Source organism: Astatotilapia calliptera, chromosome 6 (genome assembly GCF_964374335.1).
Source record: "Astatotilapia calliptera chromosome 6, fAstCal68.1, whole genome shotgun sequence".
Lineage (NCBI taxonomy): Eukaryota > Metazoa > Chordata > Actinopteri > Cichliformes > Cichlidae > Astatotilapia > Astatotilapia calliptera.
Genome location: NC_137427.1, coordinates 31,321,690 through 31,339,138, shown reverse-complemented (window position 1 = coordinate 31,339,138; position 17,449 = coordinate 31,321,690).

The following is a 17,449-nucleotide window of genomic DNA, read 5'->3' as shown; positions in this document are numbered from 1 at the left end:
TTCAAAGAGCTGCGATGGAGAAATGCTCAGTTTGAAGCTTTGAAAACAGGACTTCACAAAACCAGTGGATGACATCATGATGCTCACATCTGTCTCTAACTGACGACTGATCTCGCACATCATCTGTAAACAAAAGCAGATTTTTTTTTTTTGTTATAAAACTTTTTGCCAAATTTCCTATTTAGTGCACTTTATTTTTATAATTGCACTCACATCTGGTGATCCGCCTCTTAAGTCTGACGTCATTCACCATTTCTGGGTCTGAACTCTTCTTCGGTTAAAAATTAAAAATTAAACAACAGCAGTGTTTCTAGGCTTCCTGGAGTTGGCCTAGCTTCCATATAATCGTGTGCTACCTACAGGGCTATGATTAGGATAATATGAGCACATTAGCAGAGCAAAGACACAGGATGAGCATTGCCTTGTTCCCCTCATTTAACGTTAATGTAAGAATTTTTACAATGAGCAGAGACAAAGTGTTACACAGCAATTTTCTACTGTAGCTAAGAGCTCAAACTACAAACACTCACGTCTAATGGACGCTGCGGGGTCAACTCAGGGTTCTGTATCATTCCCAACGATCCTTCAACATGCAGACCGGAGCAGCCTGGGAAATGATCCACCACCATTCTGATTGGTAGACACACTGAACTCCACAGACCTGTATTATCAGAATCATCAGAATCAGAAACTGTCATTGTCACAGGTACAACGAAATTAAGAATGGTCCCCGATCATTGCATCATCCCTAGCAATATCAAAATATAAATAAAACAATAAAATTCAATAAATAAAATAGATAGAATACTTAAAATACTAATAAGATGTAACAGTAAACATTCACATACATTCCCACACACATGCTTCAGACCGTGCATAGATTAACACAAGAGTGGCGTGATGGACATTTTTTTGTAGTATTCAGATGTGTTATTGCAGTTGGATAACAGCTGTGTTTGAGTCTATTAATCCTTGCTCTGATTGCCCTGTACCGTCTGCCTGGGGGCAACAGTTCAAACAGGGAGTGGCCAGGATGTGAGGTGTCTTTTATGATGTTTTGGGCCTTTTTAAAACAGTGGATGTTGTGTAGAACTTCCAGTGTGGGGAGAGGGCAGCCAGTGATCTTTTGGGCGGTGTTAATGATCCCTTGGAGTGCTTTCCCCTGAGCCCCTGTGCAGCTAGTGTACCAAATGCATATGCAGTAGGTTAGAACACTCTCAATGGTGGCTCTGTAGAAGGACACCAGCAGTCTCTGTGTGATGTTATTCCTCCTGAGAATTCTCAGGAAGTACAGTCTCTGTTGGGCCTTTTTCAGCAGCTCGGAGGTGTTCACACTCCAGGAGTATTATATGTTTTATATGTATAAAGACACATAAGGGGAATCAGTTTACATCCTAAATGAATGGAATGTGGCACAAGAAGAAGAACTGTCTACACCACACACATTTACGAGCCGACAGGCTGGTTGTTCTGCCTTCTGGTGACAGTAAACAACCACAACGTGCAGACGATGCTCTGCAAAACTGTGCGCACAACTAGCGCACAACATTACCTTCAGACTGTGGTGCAAAAATAAAATCTTGATATGATCTGTCTAAGGTGGAACAAGAGATCTTGAGGTAGAAACAACAAATAACTTTTATTGGAATTGAGCAGAGAGCGGCAGGGCACCGTTCATGGAGTCTGTTTCTAATCTGAGCTTTTACATTCACATCAGCAAAAACTAACATATAGAAACACTGTACATTAGGTTAATATCTCAGACACCTGTTAATCACGACACCGTTATCATCTTTTCTGCCCTCTAATAGGATCTTACACAGACGCACCTCAGTCTGTGTTGCTGCTGGCACTCTGTGAGATTAAAATGCAAGCATTTATAGCAGGAACGCTGATAAAGGCCTTTTTTATTCGCATTTTATCTACTGACTTATTTTATTTTTAATGTTCCTTTTTGTTTTCCTTTCTGCAGAATAATGTTGGCAGTTAGGAGGAAGAATGGTGTCAGGGTGTCGTGGCAGTTATCATAAAGATGTTCCCCACAGTGCTATTTGTCCCTGTCACACGTGACGTGACATCCATTGTGTCTCGTTCTCTGCACGTAGGATAACCCCACCCCTCGGGGGGAAAACGATCAGGAACATTTTAGACATCTGAGAACATTTTTCTCAGTATGCTACAGATAGCTGTTACATTGCTGTCTGTGCACTGAGCGGTTACTATTAAATGAGGTGAAACAAACTAATGTTTGGGCAGTCGTAAAGAGTATATCAATCCAACACTCGTTTGTTGCATAACGTCAGCGCCAGATTTACACCGTGCCTCGATGTGCCAACATTTTATATTGTCACATTCTCACCACCCAGTATCAACGATCGTGCTATAATTTTACATTCATAGCCTCATTTTATGCCCCCGTCCTCCTCTTCATCATGAAGCCAATTTCCCGCGGAGACATCATGTAAATTGACGACATCGTATATCGGTAGATGTGTTAGTCCACCTGTGTGTGAGAGAGCGTGTGCCTTACACCCATGTGGGTTACAGAGGAAATGGATGCTTTTGAAATGAAGTGCAGCAAAGAGCCCGGGGCAGCTCCTCACTCCCAACCCTCTGCTTTTCATCATAAATCTTTCATTATTCTTAAGTCACCTTTGTTCTTGCCCCCTCTCCTCGTGTATGGGCTTCCTGAGAGAGAGCGGTACTCTCTGCCTACCTCTGGATTGTCCCAGTTGGATTCAATTTAAAAAAAATATTCACGTTCAAATCCTTTTTTTTTTTCATTCAGAACTGATAAAAAAAAAGAGCACTCAGCTGAAAGCATTTGCAAAAAATGAGATAGCATTCAAAAAGCACATAAAGTACTCTCAGGGTCCAGCTCTGTATGCTCACTGGGCATGCTCACTTTGCTCTGTTGGGCAACCAAGCCATCCCTCAATTTAGCGTTTTACCATTTTCCCTCCAGAATCACTCTAGATATATCTGCAGCTATACAACTCCTCTCCTCGAGAAAACTTCCACTCCCCGTGATTTATATTTCCCAATCTCCTTCCGCTAGCTTTCCCCTCTCCCCTAGCTCAAAACACAAACACGGGATAGGGTCTGAAGATTTTGACGCAGGTATTCAGGAAATATCGAGCGAAGCACAGCAAGGCAGCTTCAGACTCAGCAGAGCCCGGTGATGGTGTGATTGGGGATTTTTATTTTTATTTATCTGCCCTAACTGTGTGTGAGCAAAACCAGTAGTTTGCTCAAGCAAACTGCTGGAATCTATCAGCAAAATTTAACCAATGGAGCTGTTTTTCGAAGAGACCGTTACAGAGTTTGGAATACTTGAATTACCAGAAACGCTAAAAACTGTCAGAGAAAACAAAAGATCTCATTGGCTGCATAATTTTTAGACCTATAAACCGAGACTCTGCAGCCAATTAGACATGTCGACAGAGACAAAACAATGTGAGAATGGGGGTGAAATATGATCTAAATGACTTTGAATGTGGCATGGTTGAAAGGTAGTCTGAGAAACTGCTGACATTCTGGGATTTTCCAAGCTGCCATGGGTGAATGGCTGGGAACACTTCCGCAGCCTGTTGCGGGGCCATAACAACACAGCAGGTCAATGTTTTTGCTTGAATGTATTCACCCACCTTTAAATATGTTGCTATGTTTAATTTGTAATTTTTGAACTTTGTTATTTGGATTTATTTTGTAATTTAACATACCTTGCTCCATTAATTCATCCTGCTGTTGTGAATCTATCCAGCAGTGGTACAGTGTAGGTACAATTTAAAGATGTTTTTACATTATAACACTGACAGGAAGAGATAATTAGGACTGCAACCAGACAGTTTTTTAGTTTTTTTGTCAGTTTTGTGTGGAATAAATCAGTTTTTTTAATGTTCACCTCATTCTTTGGTACTGAGTGGCATGGAAGCTCCCTTCTACAAAGCATGAGTGTGAAACTTTACCTCCTGTATATTAGACGTGGTTGAAAAAATTTATTAAAATTGGCCACGGACTACAGATTTTTAAAAGCCTAACCCTCATGTTCATCTGATCAAGGATTACAGTACGGTCCCAATAAATTAAACCATATTCATTCAATGAATGGTTTCTGAATGTGTATGGAATTCATTCATTATGCTTCATTGTTCCCACTTATTTTGGTTCACAGAAAGAGAAAGCAAACACAATTCTGACCATGGCCACCACAGCCTCGGCCTTTCCTGCTGATCCTCCGGGGTCCTCCCACAGTTCAAAGACTGATTTCTGCAGATTCGTGTTAAATGAACTGGAAACCACTGTGGCTGTGAATGTGATTATCTACCAAGAGACATTTAATTTTAGGGCAAAATGACAAATTACAATCTCATCTCTGCGTGAAAAACCACTGTCTGTTCATTTACTTGAATGGGGCCAATCCAGTCAGCAAGACACAGCAGCAGCCAGTCAAATACATGCTTCCCTGCTCAATTATTTTGTAACATGAACATTGTGGAAGGCTACCTTGCAATTAGTGCAACAAAACAAAACAAAAAAAAATAACCGTCATTGAAAATACAATTGTGCTTGTCCGGGACTGTGTTTCATTTTCATTTCCAGCTGAAAAAAGGAAAAAAGACAGAAAGAAAGGACGTTAGCTGCTTTAAACCAGAGCTGTTTTCAATCTGAATGAAACAAACTTCAAAAACTTGATTACTGTAATATGAATCATAGTGTACGTGCTTTTATCCTTTTTTCCTCTCTTTCACCTTGCTTTTGAGTTAAGCTGACTTTAGCTTGTGTGTGGGATAGACTGGAATGAGTTTTGACCTTGAGAGCTGCATGAGTGTTAGCTCGTGTGCTACCATGTAAGATAAGAAGAACAGTCAGTGACCGTAGCTGCAGGACGGAGTCACAGCTTTCAGTGGATTTACTCTGTCATAAAAAGGCAAGAATCTACACCTTCTTTGTTCTATTCAGTGTTTATAAAGAAGTTAGATTTAAAGTGTGCTCAAACTTATAGTCAGCTTGTTTGAAGTTTTTGGTGATCAATCATCCTGTGAGTTTATAGATCTTGGCAGCATGGAGTGTGAAAACAAATCTGTTTCCAGATCTGAGATGTCAGGAAATCCCAGCGGACTTGACTGGCTGCCGTCTTTGTGTTTCTCAGCATTTTGTTATTACAAGCTTTCCAAATACTGTGAAACGTTTTGAGGTTAATGTTTCTTTACTTTTCTTTTTTTATACATTTGGTATGTATTTGGTATGTTAAATTCTACGCGCAATAACTCACAATTACAAAGTGAAAAAGGTTTGCTTGAGAAAATATTACAAATAAAAAAAATACATAACATCTACATACTTACATGCATTCAAAGCCTTTACAATGACACCCAAAACTGAGCTCAGGTGCCTCCTGTTTCCACTGATTATCTGTCAGATGTTTCTATAACGTGACTGGAGTCTACCTGTGATAAATACAACTGACTGGGCTTGATTTGGAAAGACACACACTTGTCTATATAAGGTCCCATAGTTAACTGATCATTTCAGAGCATAGACCAAACCACTGTAGACCTCAGAGACAGGATTGACTGGGACTGAAGGTCCCAGTGAGCACAGTGGGCTCCATCATCTCTCAGTTGATAAAGGCTACGTCCACACTCATGAGTTTTCATTTGAAAACACATCGCTTCCTCAAGGAAAAACGCAGCGTTTTGAAAACGGAGCTGCCCAGTCGCAGTGTGGACACTCGAAAACGCAGACTTTCTAAAACGATGACGCATTTTAGTCATGTGATGCAGTCATGTGACCAATTAAACAAAGATAGCGGAGGGCATTATACAGCAGTTGTTTTTATTGCTCTCAATTTTGAAAGCCCTAAACAAAATATTATTATCAGTTTGTACATGCTCCTGATAGCTTTCCTTCAAATTCTTTAATTCTCACTTGCTTTTGCGCATGCGCAGGACTGAAACGTAAGTGCTCTGGGCTGTTTCAGTGGGGACGCAGAACTCTGTGAAAACGACTCAAAACGCTAGTGTGGACGCGGAGCGTTTTCAGACGAAAAAGCCGTTTTCAAATCTATCCGGGCTAGTGTGGACGTAGACAAAGTTTGGCACCACAATCACAATCAGAATACTTTATTAATCCCGAAGGAAATTATGGGTTACAGCAGGCAGCACACTGCTGATAGGAAAAAACAATGAAAATACATAACATGAGGTGAGAGGAGGAGAAATAAACTCCACTCAGACTGAGCTGCTAATGGCAGAACAGTTTGAGAACAGAAAAAATGACTCTTCCTTGAGCTGGCCACCCAGCCAATCTGAGCTATTGGGGTAGAAGGACTGTAGTTAGGGGGTAATCAAGAACTCGATGGTCAAAGAGTGACTCTGGCCTGAATGCAAGGTGTCATGTCTGGAGGAAACCAGGCACCGCTCATCACCTGGCCAATACCATCCCTACAGTGAAGCATGGTGGGGGCAGCATCATTTTGTGGGGGTGCTTTTTGACAGCAGGAACTGGGAGACAAGTTGAGGTGGACATAGACAGAGACATCCTTGATGATAACCTGCTCCAGATCTTGCTAGATCTCAGACTGGGTCAGAGGTTCAGTTTCTAATAGGAGAACAACCCTAAGCACACAGCCAAGATAGCAAAGAAGTGGCTTCAGGACCACTTTGTGAGTGGCCCAGCTAGAGTCCAGACTTGAACCTGACTGAACATCTCTGGAGAGGTCTGAAAATGTCTGTGCCTCAGTGCTCCCCATCCAACCTGATAGAGCTTGAGAGGTTCTGGAGAGAGGAGTGGGAGAAAAATCCCAAAAATAGGTGTGGCAGGCTTGTAGCATCAGACTCAAGAAGACCTGGGTCTTTAATTGTTACCAAAGGCACCTCAGCAAAATATTGACTGAAGGCTGTGAATACTTTTGTACATGGAAGATTTTTGTTTTGTTTTTTGTTTATAATTTTTTCCTTTTGTCATTACGGGGTATTGTGCGGTTCCATTTTGAAATAAAGCTGCAACTTGACAAAAAACAAAAAACAAACAAATGAAGTGCTGTGAATGCTCCTGTATGCACTCTGGTGTTTTTGCTCTTTCACCCTTCTGTGAACTCCATCCCTTGTCCTTGTCCGGTACATACCAACAGCGTCATAGGAAGAACACAGGCCTCTTTTATCTGTTGGCTACAGGCTATTAGTCTTTCCACCCTCATTTCACCAGGCAGTTTCTGGAGAAAAAAAAAAAGCTGACACAAACAGCCGGGGGGTGTAGTTACAAGAAAAAAGATGGAGGAGAGTAAGGGTGATATGTGGGTAGATGCATCTGCATGGAAGGGGAGGTGATTGAGAATGGTGGTGCAGAACAGACAAACTGTGCAAGCGTAATACCCTGTGGCACCACAAGATTAATTTTTCACTTTAGATTTTCTGGTACATGCTGACACGTCAATGAGTCCCGGTCCATTTCATGGGGATAAGAGTTGCATGATGAGCAGATCACATCAGCTCCCTCCGAGCGTCTGTGAACCATCAATCCCTGGCCTTCGCAGTGACATGCTAAGCTTTGGGCAAAAAGTGGCAGGAGCCTGAGGAGGTGGATCTGTTTGTGTGGATGGTCAGATTAATAATGATAAATGGACAAGTGCCCATTCATACATTTGTTTGTGTGTGCATGTCTGTATGGAAGGCGTGCTTTAAGGTAGTAGTAAGATTAGATTTAAGGTTACACTAAGGCTTGGGGGTAAGTTTAGGCAAGTAAGTCGATGTAATGTCTGTGAAATCCCACATACACAACTCTCTGTGTGTGTGTGTGTGTGTGTGTGTGTGTGTGTGTGTGTGTGTGTGTGTGTGTGTGTGTGTGTGTGTGTGTGTGTGTTTGTTGAACATGGAGGCTAGAAAAAGGTAAACATGCATTTATATCAAGTACTCAGGGGTGGTGCGCTGCAGAAAGAGGCTACAGCACCATCTTGTGGCGTTCTTCCACGCTTGAATTTGTCCTCACATGTGAGCAGCAGCTCAAAAAAATAATAACAAAATGGAAAAAAAATAAGCTGCCTTGTGTGCTGGAATAGTGCCCGGTTATGTTTTTATGGACACGTTGGAATGGTCCTTTGGGAACTGTAAGTTACACCAGTGGATTAAGTCTAGTTTGGCTAAACGTGGATAGAGATGAATGGGTTTATGCACTGTGGACAATGACAGCGAAGTGAAACCATGCATTTCTCATGGAGGGGTCTGCCTGTAGACCTCCAGGGTTTGGACTATTCTTTTGCGGGCTGCCCAGACACGTCCAGTGTGGAAAGGAAATATTTAAAAAGGTTCTCCCTTGTGGCTGTCCATACAGCAAGTGTGATTTGTTGTATGCGTGTGGTTATAGTCAAGGCTAAAGGCAGGGGGCAGGGAGAAGGGTTAAGTATCTGTGGTAAATTCTCAACCCATTTCTTCATTTGCATAGAGCAAACTGGGCACATAATACCTGCCTCAAAACCATAGAAGGCACCCAGCTGCCATTTCTTCTCAAAGTTGCATTTAGACAACAAAAACAATCGGTTGTATCTCATAAAACATTTTGACTGTTGGGCTTCACACTAGTTAGTTAGCTCATTAAAAGTAAAACTGGAGGCAGATACTTCAGCTATGGAACCAGCTCCCAGTTTAGATTCAAGAGACAGGCCTGGTTTCCCATGATACACTGACTGTTTTTCCTTCACTCACCTGTATCTGTCACTTCATGTATTTGTACACCACTCTGCATTCAGTCATAAGTTATTATTCATCGTTGGTTCTCTACCACAGTGTGTCTTTTGTCCTGTCTCCCTCCCTTCACCCTCAACCAGTCGCGGCAGATTGCCGCCCCTCTCTGAGCCTGGTTCTGTTGAATGTTTCTTCCTGTTAAAAGGAAAGTTTTTCATTCCTGCTGTCACCAAGTGTCTGCTCGCAGGGGGTCATCTGATTGTGGGCGTTTTCTCTCTAATACGGTAGGGTCTTAACCTCACAACATAAAGTGCCTTGAGGCGACTGTTATGATTCGGCGCTATATAAATAAAACTGACTTCAGTCGAACTGTACTGAACAGTTGTTCAAACAGTTCAGTTTAATGCTGTCACCATTATCAGCACAAGCAGCCTTTAAATTAACCACCAGAAGTGTCCACACACTGAAGGTCTGCTTTGTGGAGGGGTTCAGTTTGGTGGTCCCATCCTGCGACCAGTGTAAAAATAAGAACACCTTTCTCAACTGCTTACTGAAATTGTGATTATAATAATGGCATGCAGGCATAGAATTACTCTATAAGCGGCAGGGGGTTTCAAAGTGCTAAGTCGTGTGTGTAATGCAAATGTGAAAACCTGCTTAAAATGAACTGGAAATTGTCATCTAATTACTTCTAAAAGCAATATACAGACAGGCTCCTGCTGACAACTAGAGGAGTGACAAATTGTGTAAACGCATAACAGGACTACATGACAGACCTAGCATCTAGGAAGTTGTAGGGATATGCAGTTCTATAAGATAAATCAGAATAACTTCATAAGTAAAGGTAAAGTAAATCCATGTGGAGCTGTACAACACATTACACACAACTTTAATTGCTGACCACTTGCCAGCTGGCTGAGCACTGCTGACCTTTGATGGAACAGAAAAGCGGGAAGTCCAGAATAGGTTGGCTGATTTTTCGTATTTTATGATACAGTGGAAATCCTAACACTGCGTATTTACACTGGATCAGTAAGCAGAGCTCATCCTTATCTCCAGTTTGAAGGAGTTACCTTGAAAAAAACCTGCTGATCTCTGAGGTTACCACCAATCAAAGCGCTCACAGTGTTTTAAGGGATTGAGGCAGCTTTGCCTACAGGGCCGTGAAGAGCCTGGCACAAACTCCAGATATGGTCAGAGTGTCAGTTAATCAGCTTGTGGATCTGAGTGTAAGCTCAAAGTTATCCTCTGATTGGTTCCCGCTGATTCTTCTTGTCGTGTTTGAGTCATGAGGAGAATTCAACATGTGGAAGGCAATTGAGGGGTGGGGGCTTCGATTGGGTTGCTTTAGGTGGACTTGCTTCAAAGAATTTTAAGGCGGATGTGCAGATGAGTATGCATGTAATGTGCGCACAAAGCGATAGATCAAACACACACAGAATGTTAAAGCTGTGCTAAGAACTCTTCTGCGTGCGTCCCCGGGCTGTTTGCTTATCAGTGTCAGTGGAAAGTGTTGCACTGCGAGGGCAGCATTTTATGCCTCTGTGTGTGAGAAAGAGCTTTTCTTCTCACGCTATGATGACTCACTGGTGACAACAGCCACCCCTGAGATGCTTTTTAATATCAATTATCCTGGATTCTCCTAGAGGAGATACACAAACATACATATTTCATCGTGACATTTCTCCTTCTCTTATATTCAGCCTAAATGACTGAATGTAACTGCAGTACCCATGAAAAAACGACTTTCCTTTTATTATATCTACAGGGAGTGCAGAATTATTAGGCAAATTAGTATTTTGTCCACATCATCCTCTTCATGCATGTTGTCTTACTCCAAGCTGTATAGGCTCGAAAGCCTACTACCAATTAAGCATATTAGGTGATGTGCATCTCTGTAATGAGAAGGGGTGTGGTCTAATGACATCAACACCCTATATCAGGTGTGGATAATTATTAGGCAACATCCTTTCCTTTGGCAAAATGGGTCAAAAGAAGGACTTGACAGGCTCAGAAAAGTCAAAAATAGTGAGATATCTTGCAGAGGGATGCAGCAGTCTCAAAATTGCAAAGCTTCTGAAGCGTGATCATCGAACAATCAAGCATTTCATTCAAAATAGTCAACAGGGTCGCAAGAAGCGTGTGGAAAAACAAAGGCACAAAATAACTGCCCATGAACTGAGAAAAGTCAAGCGTGCAGCTGCCAAGATGCCACTTGCCACCAGTTTGGCCATATTTCAGAGCTGCAACATCACTGGAGTGCCCAAAAGCACAAGGTGTGCAATACTCAGAGACATGGCCAAGGTAAGAAAGGCTGAAAGACGACCACCACTGAACAAGACACACAAGCTGAAACGTCAAGACTGGGCCAAGAAATATCTCAAGACTGGTTTTTCTAAGGTTTTATGGACTGATGAAATGAGAGTGAGTCTTGATGGGCCAGATGGATGGGCCCGTGGCTGGGTTGGTAAAGGGCAGAGAGCTCCAGTCCGACTCAGACGCCAGCAAGGTGGAGGTGGAGTACTGGTTTGGGCTGGTATCATCAAAGATGAGCTTGTGGGGCCTTTTCGGGTTGAGGATGGAGTCAAGCTCAACTCCCAGTCCTACTGCCAGTTTCTGGAAGACACCTTCTTCAAGCAGTGGTACAGGAAGAAGTCTGCATACTTCAAGAAAAACATGATTTTCATGCAGGACAAAGCTCCATCACACGCGTCCAAGTACTCCACAGCGTGGCTGGCAAGAAAGGGTATAAAAGAAGAAAAACTAATGACATGGCCACCTTGTTCACCTGATCTGAACCCCATTGAGAACCTGTGGTCCATCATCAAATGTGAGATTTACAAGGAGGGAAAACAGTACACCTCTCTGAACAGTGTGTGGGAGGCTGTGGTTGCTGCTGCACGCAATGTTGATGGTGAACAGATCAAAACACTGACAGAATCCATGGATGGCAGGCTTTTGAGTGTCCTTGCAAAGAAAGGTGGCTATATTGGTCGCTGATTTGTTTTTGTTTGGTTTTTGAATGTCAGAAATGTATATTTGTGAATGTGGAGATGTTATATTGGTGTCACTGGTAAAAATAAATAATTGAAATGGGTATATATTTGTTTTTTGTTAAGTTGCCTAATAATTATGCACAGTAATAGTCACCTGCACACACAGATATCCCCTAAAATAGCTAAAACTAAAAACAAACTAAAAACTACTTCCACAAACATTCAGCTTTGATATTAATGAGTTTTTTGGGTTCATTGAGAACATGGTTGTTGTTCAATAATAACATTATTCCTCAAAAATACAACTTGCCTAATAATTCTGCACTCCCTGTAATAAGAGTTTTATGTAATCACAAATCAATTTAAAATACAGACATTTCTGTGTTCGGTTCTGAATGCAACAGATTTACGAAGGACAAAGTGGAATTTACGTCTGTCAGACTCTCCATTTATAGTCCATTACTGATGCACTCTTTGTAGTGTGAAAGGGCTCCATTAAAAAAATAAAATAGCAGTTTGATCTGTCATGAAGACCAAAGGCCTTTAATGGATTCATGAAGTCATGGATTATAAATCAATAAAAATGTCGCAAGCTACCACTCCACCTTCCACACAAACACTGTTCATTAGTACAACAATGTATAAGAAGAAACACAGTTACCATTAACTAGCTGATTAAGTCATAATCAAGCACTTATTAATATATCAATTAATAATGCATAATTAGATCATGATCTAATTATGCATTGTTCTATGTGGTTCTTATACGGTGAGCCCTTGACTGTAGTCACTGACCATTTTTCTGGTGTCCACACATACACGAGTATTCTGGTAAATGTGATGTTATCTATACGTTTTGGCTGTGTTTTATGTCTGGATACTGTAACTGAGCTTTTGAAAAGGTGATTCTGTAGTAAGGATGTCCAGAAACTCAGTTTCTGCATTTGTTTGTGTATAGGGAAGATTTTTGTCTTGTGTCAAACGTGCGTTTCTTTACCTCCGTCTTTGATGTCAGACTGTGAACAGACAACAAGGATGGCTGTAGTTACCGTGATGTCACCAGTTGATTTGTAAGTCACGTTTTTGAAGCCTAAAGATCACTTTTGTGTTTTCCGGTGGACCAGTGAAGTTTTTTAGTGTTGCCGTCTTAACATTTTAGAACTAGATGTGACGAGAGGGGAGTAGGTGTGGCTGTGAAACCCCACACTCATTAGCGATGCACTTTGCCGATCACAAGGCATCAGCCAATGAGCATACCCTGGAAAATCCTCCTTTCTGAAATTTTGGCTTGGCTTCCTTTTTTAAACAACAAAGCTACATCCATCTTTTGTCTGTATTATTAATACTAGATTTCTGATAAGCCAACATTTCTATACAGTTAGCGTTACATTGCCCTCCATTGCTCGATAGTGCTTGTGACATTTTTGCACGTGTGTGTGTGTTTTCATACTTTGGCCTTCACATAATTAAGGATACACAAGTCATCAATATATTGGTCTATTTTTCAAAACTGATAAATCCCAGTTAGAAACAATGGGCTAAACACCTATAATTTCTCAAAGGCTTTCTTACGTAGCATCATTAAGTAAGCAGTAACAGTTGTTGAGGGACACTTACATAGGAATCAATACATGCTTAATAATGACTCATAAAGCGTCGGTATACTAGTTTATTAATTTAGGAAAATTCAAATTTCCTTCTTGCAGAAAGTTAGACCAATGCTATTGATTAGTTTGTACACATGCAACACATAACATACATAAATCCATGCAGTCTATGAACTACAGTCAGCAGCGTAGCTAAACAAAGAGAGGGAACCATGGCCTTCCAAAGGCAACAAAAGCACCTGTCACCACTGTTATATTTCCTGGAAGTATAACAGTGATGACATAAAATCCACTGAAAACCTCTGATCCGGCCGAGAAAGAGTGCCAAAGACAATCCCCCATTAAACCTTTTTATTTTTGTGCAGATTAAACAAACACCCTATATGGCCGGGCCAAGTTCTAACAAAAAATTTACCAGGCCAGTGCAAGACAAAAGTATTCCTTTTAGACTTTTCTGCAGATGCTCTTTTGCCCCGTAAACTGCCGTCTCAGGCCTTTATTACACTCTGTGTTCCTGAAATAACCACTGCATAGTGGCGGCAGGCAACAGAAAAAGTGCAGCCCAAGCCTGTTGCTCTTAATGGCAGCATGTAGCATGACTTTAAAATCCATCCTGCCTGTGCGGAGTAAACTACACATTCTTTTCGACTGCTATAGAAACCAGTACAATGACCAGAAGTGCAGAATGGGTGTGTGTGCGCTGATGTCTGAGTGTGTGTCTGACGGATGCGTTCCTGACAGTGATGTAATTGGCAGTGTCCGAGTGCAGATTTGCAGGTGTCAGACTGATGTGACACACCTCTGCTGCAGGCTCTTTTTGTACCCCGCTGATAAGATAAGACTCAGTGTCTGTCGCTATCGCATTCACACAAAGAGAGAGGTGTCAGCTCCTTTCTTCCTGACAGATTAATGCGCTGCCATATTGGAAGCGTTTTTATCACTCACACACTTCGCACCCGTAAAGCACAAACACATTCATTTCTGGAAATAACCGAGTGAGGATGACGATAATATTCTCCAAACTAAATGCTTCTAAATTCAGCTGTTTAAAAAAATTTTTTTAAAAGGTTCGTAACTGTGAAAACTTTAATTTCTCTTTATTGAATTCTTTTGTTCCAACCCTCTGATTTCTCCCAATCCATCAGCACCTCAGTTCTAACCCAGCAGGCTACAGCTCTCCACAGAATAATAATGACAAGGACAATAATAAGGGCTATTACACAGAGGTGCGCAACCGAGGGGAATACAGGAAATGGTAATGGATTTGTACCCACAGCAACACACATTGGCCCAAACCTGCACAAGCAGAGCACTATTCATCATTTAAATTTGTTTTTCCCAGTAACAGCAGAGAAATAAGATATTAATGGGGTCCATGTTATGAGCATTCCAGTTAAACAGGATAGGGCTGCAAGCAAGCAAATAACTAAAGGCAGAGGCTGAACTAATGCCAGCTGGTTTGAAAACTGAATCACAAAAGGTTGTGACCAGGCCATATAATCTAAAGCGGCTGACAATGATTTACATTTAAACACTGGAGGGTTCATAATCTGGGAGCAATTTTGCTAATATGGCTTTTATAAAATAGATGCAAAATTTCAAAAATGATCTGACGAATTTGTTTTTCATGTCTGTGCAAAGGGTCAGATTGACGCTAAAGATTTGATAAAAGTTAAGAAATAGAATGCATATATTGACCTTTTCCATTAGTACCTACTTAGGTCGGCCTGACATGGCTCGACACGGTTTTTAGAGTTTTAATTTAGGTGATTTTACCCTGTACCAGGTGCTTTTTAGTACATCCTCGATCTGGGTTCCAAGGTGATCCAAGGTGAAAATATGACATCAAAAGACTGCATGCGACCGACTGGCTAGTCAGTAATGTCAGTCGATGAGTCGTGAGACCATCTCCTTCACCAACGTCAAAACCCCTCAACAAGCAAAAGGACTACACAGAAACAATAGCATAGCATTCGTGTAGCATACAAACAAAGTCACAAGGTGGGTGCTTGGGGTCATTGCTATAACAACCCCACGTACATTAGGTGGTACTCAATTGTAATGGAAAAGTTCGAGCCGAGTTTCCTGAGAATAAAGGTAACTTAAGGGACTTTGAATCTGGCATGGTTGTCAGTCATAGATGGGCTGGTTTGAGTATTTCTGAAACTGCTGATCTACAACCTACAACCATCTCCAGGGATTACAGACAGTGGTCTGACAAAATATCAAGGGAGAGGTAGTACTCTGGGTGGGTTTAGAGGAGAATGGTGGGACTTGAGCTATTAGGAAGCCAATAACCACCCAATACAACCAACGTATGCAGAAGAGAATCTCTGAACATCTCAAATCTCAAATCAAAGTGCCCTCTTTGTCAGCCCAGAACAGTAAACTGAGGCTGCAATTTACACAGGCTCACCAAAGCTGGATTGGAAATTAATTCTACTGCAAATCTTGGATGGTAGAGAGCATGAATCCATCCTTCCTTGGCGTTTATGACGTCTTCCAGCAGGATAACGCTCCATGTCAAAAAGGTCGGATGATTCTTGATCATGGGAATGAGTTCACTGTACTTAAATGGCCTCCGCAGTCACCAGATCTCAGTCCAGCAGAGCACCTCTGGGATGTGGTAGGGAAGAAAATCCAAATCATGTGCAGCCAACAAATCTGCAGAAACTGTTTGATGTTAAAATTTGGACGAAAATCTCTGAGGAATGAGTCCAGGACCTTGTTTAATCTGTGACATGAAGAATGAAGGCAGTTCTGGAGGCAAAAGTGGTTCCAACATGGTACTAGCAAGGTGTATCTAACAAAGCGGCCCGTGAGTATAAGTATCTTGGCAGCATACAGATGTCAGACCTGTCATAATCTAGAATTATGATAGAAAGTTTAGTTTTATGTGATGTCTCTGTTTTACATATTGGGTGATGTTATTTCTGGAGAAAGTTTTTAAAGGATTACATTTTTATAGCATGAAATACTAGACATGTATATGGATTCCACATTGAAAGACACACACACACACACACTCGCTCTCTCACAGGGAGGTCACCAGCTGCCATAAGTGTCATGTGCTGTAAAATGAAAAATCTCTTTTAGCAAGTAAAATGCAGTTCTCACACACTCAGGGCCAGCAGACAGTTTAACAAGACACGCATGTTTAAGATTGAATAACAGCTGTAGATTTATCACTCTGTGTGAGACAAACAGAACCTGATCTGTTGATTTATTTTCCCTTTTCCCGTCATCATCATCTTTTTTTCTTTTTTTGCTCAGTCCAGCATTAAGATGCAACTTGAAATGCAAACAGTACGAAAAAACCAATCGAACTCAGTAAAGCAGTGCTTTGCAATTTGCTCTATTTAGTTTGTTTCTCTGTGCCGATCAAAGAAGGAAAAGCAACGACATTGGCTGTTTTAATATTTTACTTTTATCTGTTTTAAGATCATGTCAGTTTTGCAGATTCAGTTAGAGTTTCTTGACTGTGACACCGTGACGAGGCCGAGGACTGACGGGGAGATCGGAGGCTCCCCTGAATTTGTGCGCAGCCTGAGGAGGGGTTGAGCTTAGAAAATGTGTGTCTGGGCAGACAGTGTACATTTTAGGAGCTGGGTTAAGAGTGAATCACCAGGGGAACATAATCAGCCATTAGATTTCAGGGGATGAAGGGATCATACTGAGGACAGCAGGTGACTGAGGCAAAGGTAACAGGCTGGAGTTGAAGGTGAAGGGAATCAATCTCTTAAAAAGCCCTGCCTAACTGGAGGGCCACTCCAACAGCGATTGTTCACTGTCACAGAATTTAGGATACACAAGTCATCCAGAATCTTTCCATGTACACAAATTAGTGCTGATACTGGGTTTAAATTCACACTTTATTAGGTTCTGTTCAATTGACTGTACAGAGACACTGTGAAGTCTTGCTGAAGTTCAAACCAAGCAATGATGAAGTAAGGAGAGTAAGGAGACTTTTTAAGGTGACATAGGTGCAAAATGGTCTGAGTAGTTCAGAAACTGCTGTTCTACTTGGGTTTCCCACAGAACCATCTCATGGGTTTAGATAGGATGGCCCAAAAACAGGAAGTATCCAGTCCTCTGGGTAAAACTGTATTGCTGATGTCAAAGGTTAGAGGAGATTGGCCAGAGCTGATAGGAATGCAACAGGTAA